Below are 21,349 nucleotides of genomic sequence, written 5' to 3'. Positions count from 1 at the left end.
TATCGGATTCACATGGAATTGTTGTTTAATTCAAATGTTTGAATATGAAATTATTTGTGAAGAGATTAAATGTAATTTTAGCTTCCAAATGAGAGATCTGGGCTTTCATAAGTTTTCCTCTGCTCACAGTGGCCCGCCCCTGTGAAGAGGCATGGGTTATAAACTTTTCAGACACACCCCTCTCCCTCCACTATAAAAGCCATTGACAAGAATATAACTTTCTGTTCCGGGTACGCTAGGATGACGATCCGGTGTCAGAATGGTTCAGATAATAACTACAGAACTAAGCCAACAGCAGCATGGACTTTGATTGTGAATGGTATGAACTTTGAACTCGTATTCACTACAGAAGTGATATCTCCTAGCCGTTGAGTTAGCAACAGCTGCTACAAACGCAGGTTAGGAAGGACAGTCCGAGTATCCCGTCTACTACACACAACATTACTCCAACGTATCCAGTAAGGCACCAGAGACATTCTTCAAAGGACAGAGGACTCGGGTTGGCAATACGGTCTTCCATCTACCACCAACCTACTGAAGCGCAGCTCAGAGTAAATATTTATTGCATTTTCCTTTTTCAAATGGGCGGTAATTTAGAATGCATAAGATACTGTATTTACGATAACACAGCTTCGCCTATGTTCCAGTCTCCCGCTCTTTCACTAAAACCCAGCCCCCCCCCCTTTCCTTTGTGTAACAAGCTGTCATATCTATTCCGCCCGCTAGGGACGTTTTTCTGTATGACGTAATTTGTGATCAAGTTGTGATTTAATTGTGTATGTGTGTTTCTGTGTGATTAGTTAGGTATTTAGTAAATAAATAATTAAACCTAATTTTGTATTGCTGATTCAACTTGTTAGCCAGGATTCTTGCAGATAATCAAGGATTTACAACTTTCAGATGAGACTGAATAAACTGACGATTAAGGTGACTGCTATGGATGTAAACTATTACTAAATCTTTAAGAGTTTATTCAAAAGATAACAGCTCTATAAATATTATTTCGTGGTGTCCCTCTCTAGTTAATTAATATTTACATGATTAGTTCAATCAGGTAATATTAATTACGGAGAAATTATTTTATAGAATAGCATGTCATAGCAATTAATCTGGCATAGTCAAAGACACAGGCTAGGCTAAGTACTAACCAGCAGGACAAAATGTGCATGAAAATAAAGTTGCAACTTAACATTTTCAAATCGTACCATCAATGTATAGAATCAAAGCAAACATTGTAACATATATATATATATATACACATACATACACACATACATATATACTGCTCAAAAAAAATAAAGGGAACACTTATACAACACAATGTAACTCCAAGTCAATCACACTTCTGTGAAATCAAACTGTCCACTTAGGAAGCAACACTGATTGACAATAAATTTCACATTCTGTTGTGCAAATGGAATAGACAACAGGTGGAAATTATAGGCAATTAACAAGACACCCCCAATAAAGGAGTGGTTCTGCAGGTGGTGACCACAGACCACTTCTCAGTTCCTATGCTTCCTGGCTGATGTTTTGGTCACTTTTGAATGCTGGCGGTGCTTTCACTCTAGTGGTAGCATGAGACGGAGTCTACAACCCACACAAGTGGCTCAGGTAGTGCAGCTCATCCAGGATGGCACATCAATGCGAGCTGTGGCAAGAAGGTTTGCTGTGTCTGTCAGCGTAGTGTCCAGAGCATGGAGGCGCTACCAGGAGACAGGCCAGTACATCAGGAGACGTGGAGGAGGCCGTAGGAGGGCAACAACCCAGCAGCAGGACCGCTACCTCCGCCTTTGTGCAAGGAGGATTAGGAGGAGCACTGCCAGAGCCCTGCAAAATGACCTCCAGCAGGCCACAAATGTGCATGTGTCTGCTCAAACGGTCAGAAACAGACTCCATGAGGGTGGTATGAGGGCCCGACGTCCACAGGTGGGGGTTGTGCTTACAGCCCAACACCGTGCAGGACGTTTGGCATTTGCCAGAGAACACCAAGAGTGGCAAATTCGCCACTGGCGCCCTGTGCTCTTCACAGATGAAAGCAGGTTCACACTGAGCACATGAGCACATGTGACAGACGTGACAGAGTCTGGAGACGCCGTGGAGAACGTTCTGCTGCCTGCAACATCCTCCAGCATGACCGGTTTGGCGATGGGTCAGTCATGGTGTGGGGTGGCATTTCTTTGTGGGGCCGCACAGCCCTCCATGTGCTCGCCAGAGGTAGCCTGACTGCCATTAGGTACCGAGATGAGATCCTTAGAGCCCTTGTGAGACCATATGCTGACACATGCACATTTGTGGCCTGCTGGAGGTCATTTTGCAGTGCGCTGGCAGTGCACCTCCTTGCACAAAGGCGGAGGGTAGCGGTCCTGCTGCTGGGTTGTTGCCCTCCTACGGCCTCCTCCACGTCTCCTGATGTACTGGCCTGTCTCCTGGTAGCGCCTCCATGCTCTGGACACTACGCTGACAGACACAGCAAACCTTTTTGCCACAGCTCGCATTGATGTGCCATCCTGGATGAACTGCACTACCTGAGCCACTTGTGTGGGTTGTAGACTCCGTCTCATGCTACCACTAGAGTGAGAGCACCGCCAGCATTCAAAAGTGACCAAAACATCAGCTAGGAAGCATAGGAACTGAGAAGTGGTCTGTGGTCACCACCTGCAGAATCACTCCTTTTTTGGGGGTGTCTTGCTAATTGCCTATAATTTCCACCTTTTGTCTATTCCATTTGCACAACAGCATGTGAAATTTATTGTCAATCAGTGTTGCTTCCTAAGTGGACAGTTTGATTTCACAGAAGTGTGATTGACTTGGAGTTACATTGTGTTGTTTAAGTGTTCCCTTTATTTTTTTGAGCAATGTACTATGCATGCCAGTCTCTCTTGGCTAAGAGTTGAGAGACTGACTGCATCACTTCTCATAAGAAACATTGTGTTAAAAATCCCAAATTGTTTGCATAGTCAATTTACACACAGCTCTGACACACACACTTATCCCGCCAGACATGCCACTAGGGGTCTTTTCATAGTCCCCAAATCCAGAACAAATTCAAGAAAACGTACTGTATTATATAGAGCCCTTATTGCATGGAACTTCCATCTCATATTGCTAAAATAAACAGCAAACCTGGTTTTAAAAAAATTGATAAAGCAATGCCTCTCCCCTATTTGACCTAGATGGTGTGTGTATGCATTGATATGTAGGCTACGTGTGCCTTTTTAAAAATGTATGTAGTTCTGTCCTTGTCTAATGATGTTCTGTATGATGTCATTCTGTATTATGTTTCATGTTTGTGTGGACCCCAGGAAGAGTAGCTGCTGCTTTTGCAACAGCTAAATGGGGATCCTAATAAAATACCAGACAGTCAGAGTGAATTTACTAACGTACCCTACGACTAGTGAAACGTGTCATAATGGATTTACAATAGAAATATGTTCAAATTCTATTTCTACAGAAACAAACCAGCACTGGTCATTGCTAGTTTGTTAGCTAGCAAGCAAAGTGAGTTTTCACTTCGGGCTAATGATTAAATACATTTTTTACATTTACATTTGACACTTCAGTCATTCAGCTGACGTTCTTATCCAGAGCGACTTAGAAGCAATGTGTGTTAAGTGCCTTGCTCAAGGGCACAGACACATTTTTCATCTAGTCGACTCGGGTTACTGGCCCAATGCTCATAACCGCTAGGCTACCTGCCACAGTCAAAGAGTGAGCCTGCTAGTTGAGTTAAACAAACATGAGAGAAAAAAAATGTATCACACTGAAAATAAAGCACATACAATGACATTTGATTAACTTAAAACCTCCTCCTTTGGTAGTTTTGATTTAATCCCTAAACTAAGTTTAACAGTTATTTTAAAACAATGGCACAACAATATTACATTAGATCTTGTTTTAAAGTCCAAATTAAACTTAGTTTAGAAGAAGGATTAAATGTAACTATGATTATCTTAAAACTAGGTTGAAAAACTTGGTGCAACAAGATTATAAGAGTTAATCCATGTTGGTGCAGCCCACCCTATACATCGGCTGCAGACAGAAGAGAGCACACAAAAAAAATAAATTGATCTGGCAGTGCTGAAAACATGTTAGATCACTATTTTAAAAAGATGGAAAACAAGCTATAGGATGAAAAACACCAAAGTTTTGGCACAGGTACAAATATCGATATATTGTCCAAAAATAATAATTTTGCGATATGTAACACCCCCCCCCCCCCAGGTACAACTGTGCTTCAGAGGGAGCCCTTTGTCAAAATGCAAAAACGAATGATTTCGAGTGCGAAACAAATACTTAAATCTGTGTTTTTGTCCTGCAAGCAATTAAGAGTCCTAAATCAGCAGCTACCCATTAAGATTGCAAAAATGCTAATACAGGGAAAATAAAATGGATATCGATAACGGTAAAGTGGAATAACAGTTGTTAATCACAATAGCAGTTTGCCTCTAGTACTTTAGTCCAGAGGCTTAGGGATTAGGCCTCCGAGGTAGACCAGAGAATAGCATACTTGCAACTTAATATTTGGAAGGTGTTCCTAATGTTTGGTATACTCGGTGTACATTCACTTTGTATGTCACAGCATTAGGAAGGACGTTCACCTTAGAGCTTGCTGATTGGAGCGTGCAGAGTTAACCAACAGGGTAATGATCCAATATCTCTGTTGGAGGTCTGGCGGAAGCTTTCGGCTTATTCCAAATAAGATTACTATCCTTTATCAGTCGGCTTCTAAATTTAACCTTCCAGACAATTGTGTGTGTGTGTCAGCCATTTGACATCATTGCGTCCCTTTCTTAAGTCGCCAGGAAAACTTTGGTTGTTGGGTGCCAGCCAACCAAATGAGCTTAACATCGATCACCCAAAACACCTCAGTCAGAGAGAATATAGGGGAGAAGGCACTGAATGAATGAGCCAAAGGGAGAGTGCCTATTGCGATGTACCAGGTATGCCAAATGATAGTCGAGGCCTTGCATTCAAGAAACAATTTACAAATCTGAAATCTGTATGTCAATAATGACTTGTAAAAGCCATCAAAGGTGCTCAATTACACCAACATTGGTGTGACATGATTGGTTGTTGTCAGAGTGGTGCAATGTGCACAGAGGTATTGGGCTCCTTTGCAGTGTTCAAATCCTCAATGAATTTGTAGGCACACAAAATACTTTAATGACACTGACTGGCTGTGCATTCAAAAGGAATAATTTGGTGTTGCCTGCTCCACTCTGTTTCGAGACAGTGAGCAGAGGGAGTCTGAGGAAAGATACTTTTTGATGATCGGCCCAAATTATCAAACGAGGGAACAGCCGCCAGGAGAACTCACAGGGGAGTTGCATCTGAGGAGGAAGGAACTACCATCAGTCCCATAGCAAATCAGCTATGTGCCAAACAGGTGTGGCGTTAACTCTGCAGCAAAAGATACAGCAACACTTTCTATGAGGTGCTGCATGGTTAACTATAGATGAATAATACATTTCTTCCTAGCCCAATTGATTATCGAGGCGATTACATGCTTGAGGCGTTAATTTCTCACCCAAGAACTCCACCACCTTGTCCTAGATAGACAGTTGCTAAACTTCTAGGTTCAACTTTGGTTCAGAAGTCTACTTCAAAAGAAAAAAAAACAGACAAAACAAAAAAAGGGAGGGAAGAAAAAGATAAGAGGAACCAACAGTCTATTTTTGGTCAGAAATGGGACGTTAAGTCACACAGTTTGAACACAGCCAAGAAAAAGAAAAGTAATTTGGATCTTTCTTTTTAAATGAGGCAAAAAGTTGCTTGTAAAATCCTTGGCCTTTATTTAACTAGGCAAATCAGTTAAGAACAAATTCTTATTTTCAATGACGGCCCTTGTTCAGGGGCAGAACAACAGATCTTTACCTTGTCAGCTCGGGGATTTGATCTTGCAACCTTTCGGTTACAAGTCTGACGCTCTAACCACTAGGCTACCCACTATCCCGCAACAGTATCCACCAGGAATGGTTTAAGTATTGCTTGTGCTCACCTTATCCTAAATTAAAAATCACAATTTTCCTCTAAGAATTCTATGATATAACCAGAGATGTATGGTCATTTCTAAGTTTGCTGTAACTAAGCTCTATTCTTTGCCATGCGAGTCCTTAAACAACAATTAAAGAAAGCAAGGAGAATGCTCTTGGAGAAACAGCTACCTCAGAATTTAAAGTGTACAAAAAAAAACATATTAGTGTGTTCGCAACCTGACAAGGTGAAAATAGAGGCAAGGGGTGGGGTGGTACCTCCTCGTTAAAAATAAACAAAGGTATTGCATTGTGTGGTGTTTCAAGGCAGAAACAGAGGAAGAGGTGGGAGGGAGATTTCTGGATAAGGAAGCCAACTAGGCCTAATCAATGAAAGGGTAGATACCCTGGGGGAGGGCCAGGAAACAGAGCACTCAAATTTACTCATCAGATTATATTGTAATCCATGGATTACTGTAATCGCCTGTAAATCAGTCTAAAAATAGCACTCCCCCTGCCTCTCCCCGCCATGATGATGGCTGTCTGCATAAAGGGTGTGGGTTTGTGTGTGTATGTACACACACACACACGTTAGAGGGAGATGGAGTGTATGCAGGATTTAGGGTTAGCTCAATGTTTTAACTTGGCTACAGCTCTGTATCTAGTCTGTGATAAAATCAAAACATACTGTATTCACTCAGTATGCCTGCCTTTGCCAACAGGCAACACGAGTAGACCTAATATTGAAACTATGCTCAACACTCTTACGACTGATGAGAGGCCTTACAGTGCAGTGCAATTGACTGAATAAAAGGGTCTATTTAAATGCTTTATTTTGTGTGCCATCATTGGGGAGAGGAAGACCAGTAGATGGCTGTACTGGTTTGCCACAGCCTTTATGTACGACAACCAAAGTTTTCCAAATAAGACAAAGATCCATCTCCCAAGGGAGTATTCTAGCTTACACACTTCACTGCGAGCTTTGTGTCACCTAATTATGCCAACCACTCCCGCTCTTACAGAGCTGGGCGTCATTTTAAACCTCCACTCAAAGCCGTTAGTTATACGAAACGCTGTCACACAAAGGCATGGATTACGCCTCCTCTGCCCCTTCTTCCTCCAATAACGTGGAGGATGTGAGTCTTCTGGAGAGAGGGCCAGAGGAAATCTTTCTTCCTAATCAAATTATCACATTAATTAGGCCCTAGCCAGACAAGGACGGAGGAGAGGAGAGCTACAAGCCAGGAGGGCAAAGCAGGAGTACAATAAGGGTGGAACGAGTTTGACATCCAGGGTGCCCCTGTCCCCTGTTCAGATTGTCAGACTGGTCGTTGATTGGATGGATCAAAGAAAAGTATCAATGAGATAATTTTGTTGCCGTCATGAATTATGCAAACCATTAAATTCAGCCAATAGACGAGCACGCTGCTGCTAAGTGGATGCACAAGCATTTTAGACTCCAGGGGTTCAAGTGGGAACCCCTGCTGTGTTTGGCAATTTTATTTTGATTTAACTAGGCAAGTCAGTTAAGACCAAATTCTTATTTACAATGACGACCTACCCCAGCCAAACCCTAACAACGCTGGGCCAATTGTGCACCGCCCAATCATGGCCGATTTTGATCCGGCCTGGAATCGAACAAGGGTCTGTAGTGACGCCTCTAGCACTGGGAAGCAGTCACTCGGTAGCCCCAATAAACATGTCAGTAAGTAAGAAGTGTCTTTTGGTCTTCTTGTAAAAGGCTTCAATTAGATTCAAGTTGCGGCTTGTCATGCAATAAGTACGTACATTTTCAATTGATACAGTACATTTACTTGTCCGAGGAACCCCTTTGTTTACTATCAAAATGGCTGCACCATAGTATAGCCCAGATCTGCTTCTATCTATAGCTGGAGCCAACGGCACTCTCCCTACACCTGCAATCCGTTCCTTCTTCTCCTCCATTTTCAGAGCGCCCCCGACCCTCATCTCTCGCTCTTCCCTTTCTCTCTCACTCCCAGCAGAGATTAGACACAAGCAGCGACTGAACAAAGTCTGCCTGCGAAAAATGTCGGTTATAAATAACCCTGGATTAATAATGCACTGGGGGGGTAGCAACACACTGCGCTTTTAAAAGCGCACGCTTCTATTTTGGGTTTTTCAACATTTTTGATTGCTGCTCGCTCTGTAGCTTCCAGCCCATCCCTGCTATCTCCGTCTTGGATGCGGATGCTGCAGAGGCAGCTACAAAAGGGAATATGGCATTCCCTTGCAGAGTACAGGCTTTGATCTAGCTATATCTGTATATGTGGAAAACACAAAGAGCGACTGCCCCTAAAAATCAACTAATCCCTTTGAAAACAGAGTCAGAAACATTTATTATAGTGTGAAAATTGACTACAAAGTGTAAATAGGACAATTTGTCATAAAAATCAGTCGTCTAAAACGGAGTTTGGAACCTCAGTGCGTCACGAGTAAATTAAGGTTGGGTTTGGATTACAATTGTCAACAGATCATGCCCACTTTTGCCAAGCTTCACGTGCAAAACGCCCGCCGCCCTCTTCCCTTCATTGAATGTGGCTCCAATGTTTCATCACCCCCAACACATTCAAAGGATCACGTGCCCTGTACGATTAGATCATGCCTCCACAGCCAAATATCTATGGTTTGCATGCCCTGCCGAAGGAACCTAGCTAGTATGGGGAATAGACCTAGCTAGTATGTGGAGTAGTCTGCACCAGTAACGCTAGGTTGATGTGCAACGACCGGTGGTCGTGAGTATAACCAGAGATACTGGATACTGCTTTCAGAAAGTATTCATACCCTTTGACATATAAAAAAAAAAAAAGTTACAGCCTGAATTCAAAATGGATGAGAAAAATGTATTCCATCTACACACAATACCCCATAATGACAAAGTGAAAACATGTTTTTAGAAATGTTTGCAAATTTAAATTTACATAACTATTCACACCCCTGAGTCAATTCACGTTAGAATCCCCTTTAGCAGGGATTACAGCTCTGTCAAATTAGTTGTTGATCATTGCAAAACAACCATTTCAAGTCTTGCCATAGATTTTCAAGCAGATTTAATCAGCTATTTGTAACGTTGGAAAACATTCTGACCGACGCATGCTACATTTGGTTTGATTTCGGGTCCGCAAACCGATGCAATCGTATCTTAAAACATTTGAATTGGGACCGATCATTACAACCCTACAGATATTAGAACAGTTTGTTGGTTTCCAAGGTGTGTGTACTGGGGATTTTATGGTGATTAAATATAAACATCAGAAACTTAGTCCCCTGTCTAATGACAGAATGGATTTAACAGGCCAGCCAGGACCAGAGTAATAAGCTTGTGGGGGATCTTGCCTTTGTGGTCTCATTAAGCTAGTGCTGCAATGACCAGCTGCCCAAGATACTAAACCTCACCCCTTCAGCTATGATAGAGCGACGGGCTATCTCCCCATGCTTCCAAGGTAAAGGAGGTCCAGATGGTACGACTGGTATGCTACATTGAGAGAGAATCATGGGTGAACGGAGAGCATGTCGGTGAGAGGACTGAGGAACTCTCCTTGGCTGCCCTCATTCTAGTCAGTGGTTGTGTCAAGAGACTCACTCTTTAATCCAGAAACTGAGGTGCAGAACCATCGCCACCAATGTCACCGAACAGAGCTCAGTGCATGCCGGTACACTGGTTTTTATTCTATCAGACAGGACTCAGTGGCCAGCGGAGTGGCACTAGCAAGGTGGGAGGCCCTGGGAGGGACCTGAAAGACAACCATTAATTTTCTTTTAAACAAAAAAATAAAAACATGCTCACCCTGCGGACTGTGCATTCATTAGGCTCTCAGACCGCACTGAAACATGGGCGAAGCTTATCACACCATAAAAACGGGGGTGACAATGGCTAGGCACACAGTGTGCTGGAATAAAAGTACAATCTGCTTGTTTGACAAAATGGTCAACCTCTGCACACACTCCAAAATTCTGCAAAAAGTACAGGTCTTCTTTCTTAAAGAGTTTTATTAGGATTAGTATAGCTAAGCACGATACTTATCACTGTTGTGTCCTCTCTGTCCATGAGTCAAACACATGGCTGTGTCAATAGTCAAGCGTATGTGCCACCTCATGCCGACTGATCGATCATTCCACTCAGCTAGGAACGTACAGTCTGAAGTGCAGCCATTTATTATTCGAGTTGTTACAAGCTTTCTTTCCCTTCTCTTTTTTTAAGTCTGTTTTGCAGAGGGTGCAGCTTACGTCATGGTTATTTTCTTTAGCAACGCTACACCAACTACACTTTGGAAAGACAAGAGAGAGTAAGCAAGACGCAGAGGGAAAAAAAGCATGAGTATTGCTTTCCAGAAATAGCACAAAGCAACATGAGGTAGGCTGCCCTGTCAAATCTGCTCTGCGTCCTCTCCTTGTTAGCCACACACGGCGAAGAGAGAGAGAGGGGAGAAAGAGAAGGAGGCTCGAAACAGAAGCTGGCCTGATCTGTTCAGTTTGGACAAAAATGGTGCCCAGATTAAAAAGTGGGAAAGACGAGGAGAGAGCGCACAGGCAGGGTGATAGCCTATATTTACGTCCTTTGGAACAGTCTTATAGCGGTCGGAGCCTCATCCTGATGCTAATAGGAGAGGAGGTTGTAAATAGCCTGTGTGATTTATGTGCCTTAGGAACCTCCAAAGCCTTGGCAGGCCTTCTGCAGGGGTAGCTCCTTGCTCTGGGAAAACAAGAAACTAGTAGTTTTTTCTGAGGAAGCCCAAAAAAGACACTTGGGAGGAGAGACAGTCTATAACTTATTGCTATGGTTTGCATGTAAGCTAACATTTACCCAGTAGCTTGACTGTTCCTTTGGTTCTCCCTTTGGTATGCAACTGTTGATCACCATGTAGTAATGCATGGATGTTAGAACATAATGGGCCTGGAGCGGATTACAGAGTGCTTCTGCCTGGATAGTCATGCGATGGGGACATGGCTAGCTGAAATTCAGGCCTTCACCCAGACTAAGGAATTTGAAAGGAAAATTCTGGGAGCATTCTGAGAGTTTTCCTACAGCAAACAGCTCCCTGTTGTTGTCTCTGTTTTACCTGAACCATACAGAATGTTGATCCCTGGACATAAGGCACCCTACTCCAGCACACTCCAAACACTGTCCCATTCAAATGAAGCAGCCTACACAAACACACTCTGGTGCACAAGGTGGTGGATACAATCCTTGAAGGGTTGATTTGTTACTCACATCGGATAGCCTTCCTTTTGAAAAGGGGGGGGGGGGGGGGGGGGGGATTATGGAAAGAATAAACATCGAGACGATGAAATGTCATCGCTAAGCACTGACCTGAGAGTCCGCCACTGTTTACATGTTCTATAAATGTTCCGGCATTGACGTCAAACGCTTGCATGAGAGGAATGTTGTTTTCTGGGTAAACTTCTATGTGTGGTGCGGAATTCATTTCATACCGCTTTTTAGCGGTAGGGGAGGGTTTGGCTCGGTTTGAATATATCCCAGTTGAAATAGAGCTCCTCATACCCAAATAAAAAAGAAAACAGACCAGCATTTTATAGTGACGCACGTGATTATTTAGAAATAATATGATCCCTCAGAAGCTGCAGCTGCGTATTAGCAGTGGCACATTTTACAAAGAAAATCCCTGAAACATAAGTGAATTTTTTTTGTTTTGAAGCGCGTCCTTTTCTTTAAAAATCTCGTGTCACTTAAGGGAGCCTTGGAAGCTTCCAAGGAAAACATTTGTATAGAAACATCCTATTCATAAAGCATAGACCTCAACTTTAAAAACAAATTCTTGGGCATAGCCAAGATAGTCAGTGAAGGCTTCTTGATATTAATGGGTGTGTATTGTGGCCTGATCCAGAGAAAGTCCTTCAGCTGCCCATCGGCTCAAAAGAGGGCACCATCCCCCTCGCAAATCCCCCTGGGCTCAAAGCAGTGATCATAGGCCCCTTCAGGATTCACACAACTTTATTTGTCAGCGATATAAATAGCGCCAGCCTTTAATGAAGTCTGACTTTCTCGGAGCTAAAATAGAACCCCTGTGGCCTCTGCTTCTCAGCCACAACAGTGGAGTCTGCTGCAGGATCAAGTTACATGTTCACACACAGAAACACGTGATACCAGTGTACTGGCGACAAGAACCAAGAGAAGTTGAAGTGTGTGCCACCTCCTGCTGGATTCAAAGCATTCTGCCCTCCTTGGCATCTGGGGTGCCCATGGAACGTACCCATATAAATGCCAAACCATTTGGTTTTGAATAGTCACCACAGTGATTTGTAATGTAGTCAATTGCTGCGAACCACTAACCTCGGACGCCCAAGATAATTTGTCCAACACCACAATAACAGATGCAGACAACACACCCTAACATTCTCGCTCTGTTGGATACACATTTTATAAACACTTGCCCTTCAAACAGATATTAAAAAAGACAGTCCTTGGGATCACATGCAGGAGGCAAAAGGTGCTGAGAGGACCCTGGTCCCTCCCAGTGGGAGCTCCACTCAGCGACAGTTTCAGCACAAATGCATGAATCAATATTTGGAGAGCAGATCGAGTCCCAACTGGAGTTCCCTGGCACCGCGGCGGAGGACTCTGTGTGGGTAACGAGAGTCTGGGGACAGCGGGTCCGCCAGGGTGTCTCACGTGTCAGCCAGGATGAACGCATCAGTGCACCACCCCCCACCCACAACCCCTCCATGCTACCCATGGGACACTTCCTATTGAGGTAGTCCTGCATTCCCGTCCCGGGTATGTCGGGAAAAACTGCACATACTTGTATCCGACCTGTCCAGGGCTTTTGAATGCTATGAGGGGAGCATCAATAGTTGTATCCATGTTTGGTCTGGAAACCAAAATTCATAGGGAAAAATTTATTGGGCTTATACACATGCACACACACACAACTCTGGGGAATCTAGGGCTCCATAGAGGTCTATAGTACAATATCACCTGACCTCTCACGCACTCAAAAACAAGGACCTTTCTAAGTGATCCCAAACTTTTGTAAGAAAAGATCATTTTTTGTCCATTAAAATATCAAATTGATCAGAAACACAGTGCAGACGATGTTGAAAATGACTATTGTAGATGGAAACGGCAGATTTTTTATGGAATATCTACATAGGCGTACAGAGGCCCATTATCAGCAACCATCACGCCAGTGTTCCAATGGCACGTTGTGTTATCCAAGTTTATCATTTTAAAAAGGCTAATTGATCATTAGAAAACCCTTTTGCAATTATGCTAGCAAAGCTAAAAACTGTTGTTCTGATTAAAGAAGCAATAAAACATACCTTAGTTAGATTGAGTATCTGGAGCACCTCCTCCCAGCTGCCCACTGCACTGAGGCTAGGAAACAATGTCACCACCGATAAATCCACTATAATGTAGAATTTCAATAAGCATTTTTCTACAACTGGCCATGCTTCCACCTGAGTACCCCTACCCCGGTCAACAGCCCTGCACCCCCCACAGCAACTCACCCAAGCCTCCCCCATTTTTCCTTCACCTAAATCCAGATAGCTGATGTTCTGAAAGAGCTGCAAAATCTGGACCCCTACAAATTAACCAGGCTAGACAATCTGGACCCTCTTTCTAAAATTATCTGCCGAAATTGTTGCAACCCCTATCACTAGCCTGTTCAACCTCTCTTTTGTATCGTCTGAGATCCCCGAAGATTGGAAAGCTGCCGTGTTCATCCCCCTCTTCAAAGGGGGAGACACTCTAGACCCAAACTGCTACAGACCTACATCTATCCTACCCTGCCGTTCTAAGGTCCTCAGCCACGCTCAAGGTCCTAAACGATATCATAACCGCCATCGATAAGATACAATACTGTGCAGCCGTCTGCATTGACCTGGCCAAGGCTTTCGACTCTGTCAATCACCTCATCGGCAGACTCGATAGCCTTGGTTTCTCAAATGATTGCCTCGCCTGGTTCACCAACTACTTCTCTGATAGAGTTCAGTGTGTCAAATCGGAGGGCCTGTTGTCCGGCCCTATGGCAGTCTCTATGGGGGTGCAATTGTGCAAATGAAATTGTGTCACTTCTCTTGCGTTCGTTGGACGAAGAGTCAGGGTATATGCAACAGTTTGGGCCGCGTGGCTCTTTGCAAACTAATTTTCCAGAATTTTACGTAATTATGACATAACATTGAAGGTTGTGCAATGTAACAGGAATATTTAGACTTATGGATGCCACCCATTAGATAAAATACGGAACGGTTCCGTATTTCACTGAAAGAATAAACGTTTTGTTTTCGAGAAGAGAGTTCCCGGATTTGACCATATTAATGACCTAAGGCTCGTATTTCTGTGTGTTATGTTATAATTAAGTCTATGATTTGATAGAGCAGTCTGACTGAGCAATGGTAGGCACCAGCAGGCTCGTAAACATTCATTCAAACAGCACTTTCGTGCCTTTTGCCAGCAGCTCTTCGCTGTTTATGACTTCAAGCCTATCAACTCCCGAGATTAGGCTGGTGTAACCGATGTGAAATGGCTAGCTAGTTAGCAGGGTGCACGCTAGTAGCGTTTCAAACGTCACTCGCTCTGAGACTTGGAGTTGTTGTTCCCCGTGCTCTACATGGGTAAAGCTGCTTCGAGGGTGGCTGTTGTCGATGTGTTCCTGGTTCGAGCCCAGGTAGGGGCTAGGAGAGGGACGGAAGCTATACTGTTACACTGGCAATACTAAAGTGCCTTTAAGAACATCCAATAGTCAAAGGTATATGAAATACAAATCGTATAGAGAGAAATAGTCCTATAAATCCTATAAGAACTACAACCTAAAACTTCTTACCTGGGAATATTGAAGACTCATGTTAAGGAACCACCAGCTTTCATATGTTCTAAGCAAGGAACTTAAACGTTAGCTTTCTTACATGGCACATATTGCACTTTTACTTTCTTCTCCAACACTTTGTTTTTGCATTATTTAAACCAAATTGAACATGTTTCATTATTTATTTGAGGCTAAATTGATTTTATTGATGTATTAAGTTAAAATAAGTGTTCATTCAGTATTGTTGTAATTGTCATTATTACAAATACATTTTTTAAAAACGGCCGATTAATCGGTATCGGCTTTTTTTGGTCCCCCAATAAATCGCTATCGGTGTTCAAAAATCAGTCGACCTCTATTCTGGACGTTTCTGACTTAGGTATTTGTAGCGGTCCACATATTCTAGGTATCTGGTTAGACTGTGAACTCTCCTTCCAGACTCACATTAAGCATCTCCAATCCAAAATTAAATCTAGAATTGGCTTCCTATTTCGCAACAAAGCATCCTTCACTCATATTGCCAAACATACCCTCGTAAAACTGACCATCCTACCAATCCTCGACTTCAGCGATGTCATTTACAAAATAGCCTCCGACACTCTACTCAACAAATTGGATGCAGTCTATCACAGTGCCATCCGTTTTGTCAAAGCCCCATATACTACCAACCACTGCGACCTGTATGCTCTCGTTGGCTGGCCCTCGCTTCATACTCATCGCCAAACCCACTGGCTCCAGGTCATCTACAAGTCTCTGCTAGGTAAAGCCCCGCCTCATCTCAGATCACTGGTCACCATAGCAGCACCCTCCCGTAGCACGTACTCCAGCAGGTATATTTCACTGTTCACCCCCAAAGCCAATTCCTCCTTTGGCTGCCTTTCCTTCCAGTTCTCTTCTGCCAATAACTGGAACAAACTGCCAAATAAATAAACAAGTCACTGAAGCTTGAGACATATCTCCCTCACTAACTTTAAGCACCAGCTGTCAGAGCAGCTCACATAACACTGCACCTGTAAATAGCCCATCCAACTACCTCATCCCCATACTGTATTTATTTATTTATCTAGCTCCTTTGCACCCCAGTATCTCTACTTGCACATTCATCTTCTGCACATCTATCACTCCAGTGTTTAATTGCTATATTGTAATTATTTCGCCACTATGGCCTATTTATTGCCTTAACTCCCTTATCTTACCTCATTTGCACACACTGTATATAGACTTTCTACTGTATGTTTTGTTTATGCCATGTGTAACTGTTGTTGTATGTGTCGAACCGCTTTGCTTTATCTTGACCAGGTCGCAGTTGTAAATGAGAACTTGTTCTCAACTAGCCTACCTGGTTAAATAAAGGTGAAATAAAAAATATAAATACATTTGTGGGTTTGATTACAGGGTCAAAATGGCCAGAAACAAAGAACTTTCTTCTGAAATTCGTCAGTCTATTCTTGTTCTCAGAAATGAGAAATTGCCAAGAAACTGAAGATCTCGTACAACGATGTGTACTACTCCCTTCACAGAACAGCGCAAACTGTCTCTAGAATAGAAAGAGTAGCGGGAGGCCCCGGTGCACAAGGCCCCGGTGAGCAAGAGGACAAGTACATTAGTGTCTAGTTTGAGAAACCGACGCCTCACAAGTCCTCAACTAGCAGCTTCATGAAATAGTACCCGCAAAACACCAGTCTCAACGCCAACAGTGAAGAGGTGACTCCGGGATGCTGGCCTTTCTAGGCAGAGTTGCAAAGAAAAAGCCATATCTCAGACTGGCCAATGAAAAGATTAAGATGGCAAAAGAACACAGACACTGGACAGAGGAAGATTGGAATAAAGTGTTATGGACAGACAAATCTAAGTTTGAGGTGCTCGGATCACAAAGAGGAACATTTGTGAGACGCAGAAAAAATGAAAAGATGCCGAGTACTTGACGCCATCTATCAAGCATGGTGGAGGCAATGTGACGGTCTGGGGGTGGTTTGGTGGTGGTAGTAAAGTGGGAGATTTGTACAGGGTAAAAGGGATCTTGAAGAAGGAAGGCTATCACTCCATTTTGCGACGCCATGCCGTACCCTGTGGACTGCTCTTAATTGGAGCCAATTTCCTCCTACGACAGGACAATGACCCAAAGCACAGCTCCAAACTATGCAATAACTATTTAGGGAAGAAGAAGTCAGCTGGTATTCTATCTGTGCTGGCCACTCCATTATAGTCACCGGATCTCAACCCTATTGAGCTGTTGTGGGAGCAGCTTGACCGTATGGTACATAAGTGCCCATCAAGTCAATCCAACTTCTGGGAGGTGCTTCAGGAAGCATGTGGTGAAATCTCTTCAGATTACCTCAACAAATGGACAACTAGAATGGCAAAGGGCTGTAATTGCTGCAACTGGAGGATTATTTGACGAAAGCAAAGTTTGAACACAATTATTATTAATTGTTATTTCAATTTAAAATCCTTTTTTTTTTTTATAACCCTGTCAACTTCTTGACTATTTCCTATTCATTTTGCAACTAATTTCATGTATGTTTTCATGGAAAACAAGGACATTTCTAAGTGACCCCAAACTTTTGAACTGTTGTGTATGATAATCCAACCTCATATCACTGACTTTAAGGCTATTGGGCTCCATAACTGGTGCTGACCATTCTAATCGGCTAGAAGTGAATCTATGCCTTTGCTCAATCCATATGCCCTGATGTATTGAGACTAATCTGCCATTTACTCCATGATGTGAACTGTGGTTATATAAGTAGCAGACGTACAACTGTCTACCCTATACCTTTTAATGGCTTGCCTTTGTTTCTGTGCCTAGTGTATTTGTTTGCGTGTGTAAGCTGCATGCAGTAAGCTGTTTTGTCACTGGAGAAAGTGTCTCATCAGGTGGTGTGTGTTGGTTTGACTATCACTGTGGACAACAGATGGCTCTGTCTGATTTTAAGCGGGTATTATAGTTTACAGGGAAAGGCTTTGTGTGCGACTGACACACAACCAGTGCAGTAGACTCTTGCTGCATATGGCAATTTATTCGTTTTTTGTGTGTAATTTTTACCCCCTTTTTCTCCCCAATCTCGTGGTCACGATCTTCTCCCTGCAACTCCCCAACGTGCTCGGGAGAGGCGAAGGTCGAGTCATGCGTCCTCCAAAACATGACCCGCCAAGCCGTGCTTCTTAACACCTGCTCGCATAACCCGGAAGCCAGCTTGCAGGCGCCCGGCCCGCTACAAGGAGTCGCTTGAGCGAGAGGAGTCAAGTTAAGCCCCCCCCCCCCCCCCGGCCTAACTGTCCCCTAACCCGGACGATGCTGGGCCAATTGTGAGCCGCCCTACGGGACTCCCGGTCACAGCCGGTTGTGGCACAGCCTGGGAACGAACCCCAGGCCTTATTGACGCCGCAACACTGCGATGCAGGGCCTAAGACCGCTACTCCACTTGAGGCCTGGCAATATTTTGTATTAATCAAACCTTGATTTAGATAATGGAAAAGCAGCACTTACTGCTGCAGATCAGAGGGAATCATTTGGGATTAGATGGATTACAGATTTGCAACTGAATGGGTGACTGAATGAATTTGCAGCAACCAGATACCTGGCCCTGTCAAACCTGCCATTCTGTTTCAGACAAATCACACTGACATTCTTCAAAGAAAAAATCAATGATGAGGGAACTCCTTAGTAGGGTGGCAATTACAGCTAGGTGATAGGTGAGCTAAATAAACTAGATTGATTTGTCACTGGCTTGCTCTCCTGAAAATCCTCCTGTAATTATATTACTTACGGAGTTGTCGACATGTTTATGCACACAAACTAGGCTACATGTCCTGTATTATAAGAATAGGCACCAGAAATTTCATTGTGTGTTAGAAGTAAATTTAAGAGATGGTAAGACTTTTCAATGTTTACTGTATTTCAAGTGATTTAACAGTAAACAGCACATTCTTCAGCACAACAATAACTCTTCAAATGTTTGTCACGTGCCGAATGCAACAGGTGTAGACCTTACCGTGAAATGCTTGCTTACTTACAAGCCCTTAACCAACAATGCCGTTCAAGAAATAGAGTTAAAATATTTACTAAATAAATAAAAAATCTAAAATTAACACAAATTACATAACAATAACGAGGCTATATACAGGGGGTATCGGTACTCAATCAATGTGTGGGGGTACAGGTTAGTCGAGGTAATTTGTACATGTAGATAGGGGTCTAGTGACTATGCATAGTTAATAAGCAGCGAGTAGCAGCAGTGTAATTACAAAGGGTGGTCAATGTAAATAGTCCGGGTGGCCATTCTGATTTAATTGTTCAGCAGTCTTATGGCTTGGGGGTAGAAGCTGTTAAGGAGCCTTTTGGACCTAGACTTGGTGCTCCAGTACTGCTTTCTGTGCGGTAGCAGAGAGAACAGTCTATGACTTGGGTGTCTGGAGTCTTCCTCTGACACCGCCTAGTACAGAGATCCTGGATGACAGGAAGCTTGGCCTCAGTGATGTACTGGGTTGTACGCACTACCCTCTGTAGCACCTTACGGTCAGATGACGAGCAGTTGAGGATCTGGGGAACCATGCCAAATCTTTTCAGTCTCCTGAAGGGGAAAAGGTGTTGTCGTGCCCTCTTCACGAATGTCTTGGTGTGTTTGGACCATGATCGTTCATTGGTGATGTGGACATTAAAGAACTTGAAACTCTCGACCCGCTCTACTACAGCCCTGTTAATGTGGGCCTGTTCAGCCCTCCTTTTCCTATAGTCCACGATCAGCTCCTTCGTCTTGCTAGACTTAGTGGCTAGACTTGGGAGCAGCATACACTTGGAGATCTGACACTTGGAGATCTGATATAGCTGATGTTGGCTTGGAGGTCTAGATCATCATTAGGCTATATCATTGTAACACACCATGTGAAATCACTGGCATGCAAACATGAATCTGTTTCTCCCTCCTGGTCATTTCACGTCAACATGATGACTTTCAGTGATCAGCCTGTGACTTCATTATGTTATCTCCCTCTTCCTGCAGCTGGCTGTCACCACCCTCCACTTTGCCTTGTACATCTGTACAGTGGTCATAGTTCTATTTTCACTGGATGATGTAGAACATTGAATTGTTCCAGTTTCTTTGAATGATGCTGCGGTGATGTCAACAAGGGATTGATGGGGCTTATATGGGGCCAAGAACAAGGTCGCTAGGCCACAACGCACTTTCAGTCATGCCTTTTAACCAATTGGTTTAGTGGCACAAGGTGCCACAGTTATGCCTCAGTCACTAGTCACTACCTTGTAATTGTTCACTGCCCTGGTCCTCCTTTGGCCCATGTGTCACAAAGTGATCACAGTAATCACAAGATGCAAATTGTACATAGTTGAAAAACATTCTTCTCAAAAAGACTGTCAATTAATCAGGCTGAGAAGGCAATAGGCTGGTATTGAAACTTGAGTTCAGTTATTGCCAACTCTGACTGTTGCAATCCAGCTATACAGATGGAGCCCTTTTTTAAAGCCCTGCATGTTCTGAGGCTCTGGGCCGGTTGCTACGTCAAAACGGTTTTGGAGTTTGCAACCCTCACTGCAACAGGGACCTGTAATTATGAGCAGGCAAGTGCAGACATGCGTCGGTACTGTGATCCAACCAGGAATCACTAGGGCCTTTCATGTGGTCCAGATCCTTATTGAGATGGAATGTTTGATAGTCCCGTTTACACCGACAACCCCTTTCTGAAACAACCCATGATCCCACCATTAGCCCTCATTCTTCCACACTATGCAGGGAAGGTACTAGGCTTGGCTGGTTCCTTGGATATGATGGTTGGTAGTTTGAATTGTAGCTAATTTAGTAGGTCTAATCTTTTTAGAAGTCCTTGATTTAGTTTCAATTTGCCATGCTCAAATTAGATGTGCCTTGTGATAGGCCTAATTAAGGGGTTGTCTTATAAAAAGCCTCTTGTCGTTTAGTCATACTCTGCTTGATTTGTTGTGGTCCTTATTCTGACGGATCCAAAATGGCTTAGTCCATTCAAACCGCATTATGAATCATATGGGGCCTTGGGTAACAGTTTATGAATTTTGAATGTTCTGTGTACGTTTTCAGTTTCAAGATGGATGCAAGAGTTATGTGAGGGGTAAAAATGTATGGAGGGACTGAATGCAGAGCAGGCCTGCTGTGTTCTAGCTGCTATAGTCTCCACAACTAGAGGACCTTTGCTACCCACCAACAGTGATGTGTGGGGGAATATTCACAGTATTATTTGAGTACTAAGTTTGTCTTAATTTAGCAGCCTCTAGGAAGAAAACAAACTTAAATATAGCATTGCCCGTCCCCCGTCACCACCAGGGCTTGTCAACCCGCAGCACTCCCCCCTCTTATGTTCCAGTGCTATAATGAGCGCCCAGGCATGTCACGCCTGTTTACCAGCCCCGTGCTGTGCTCCCACCCATGTCTGGGATGGTGGAGTTGGTGGTGTGTGTCTGTACATGCGTGGTGTGTTCCCAGACGATCATCTCTTACCTTACCTACATTGCTACCTGCCCTGCACTCCACGATCAACGGGACATGTCACAGGCACTGTCTTCACCTCAGCTGGCTGTCATGAAGCATTACCTACTGA

Source organism: Salvelinus namaycush, unplaced genomic scaffold, assembly GCF_016432855.1.
Source record: "Salvelinus namaycush isolate Seneca unplaced genomic scaffold, SaNama_1.0 Scaffold1362, whole genome shotgun sequence".
Lineage (NCBI taxonomy): Eukaryota > Metazoa > Chordata > Actinopteri > Salmoniformes > Salmonidae > Salvelinus > Salvelinus namaycush.
Note: the sequence above shows the minus strand (reverse complement) of the source record.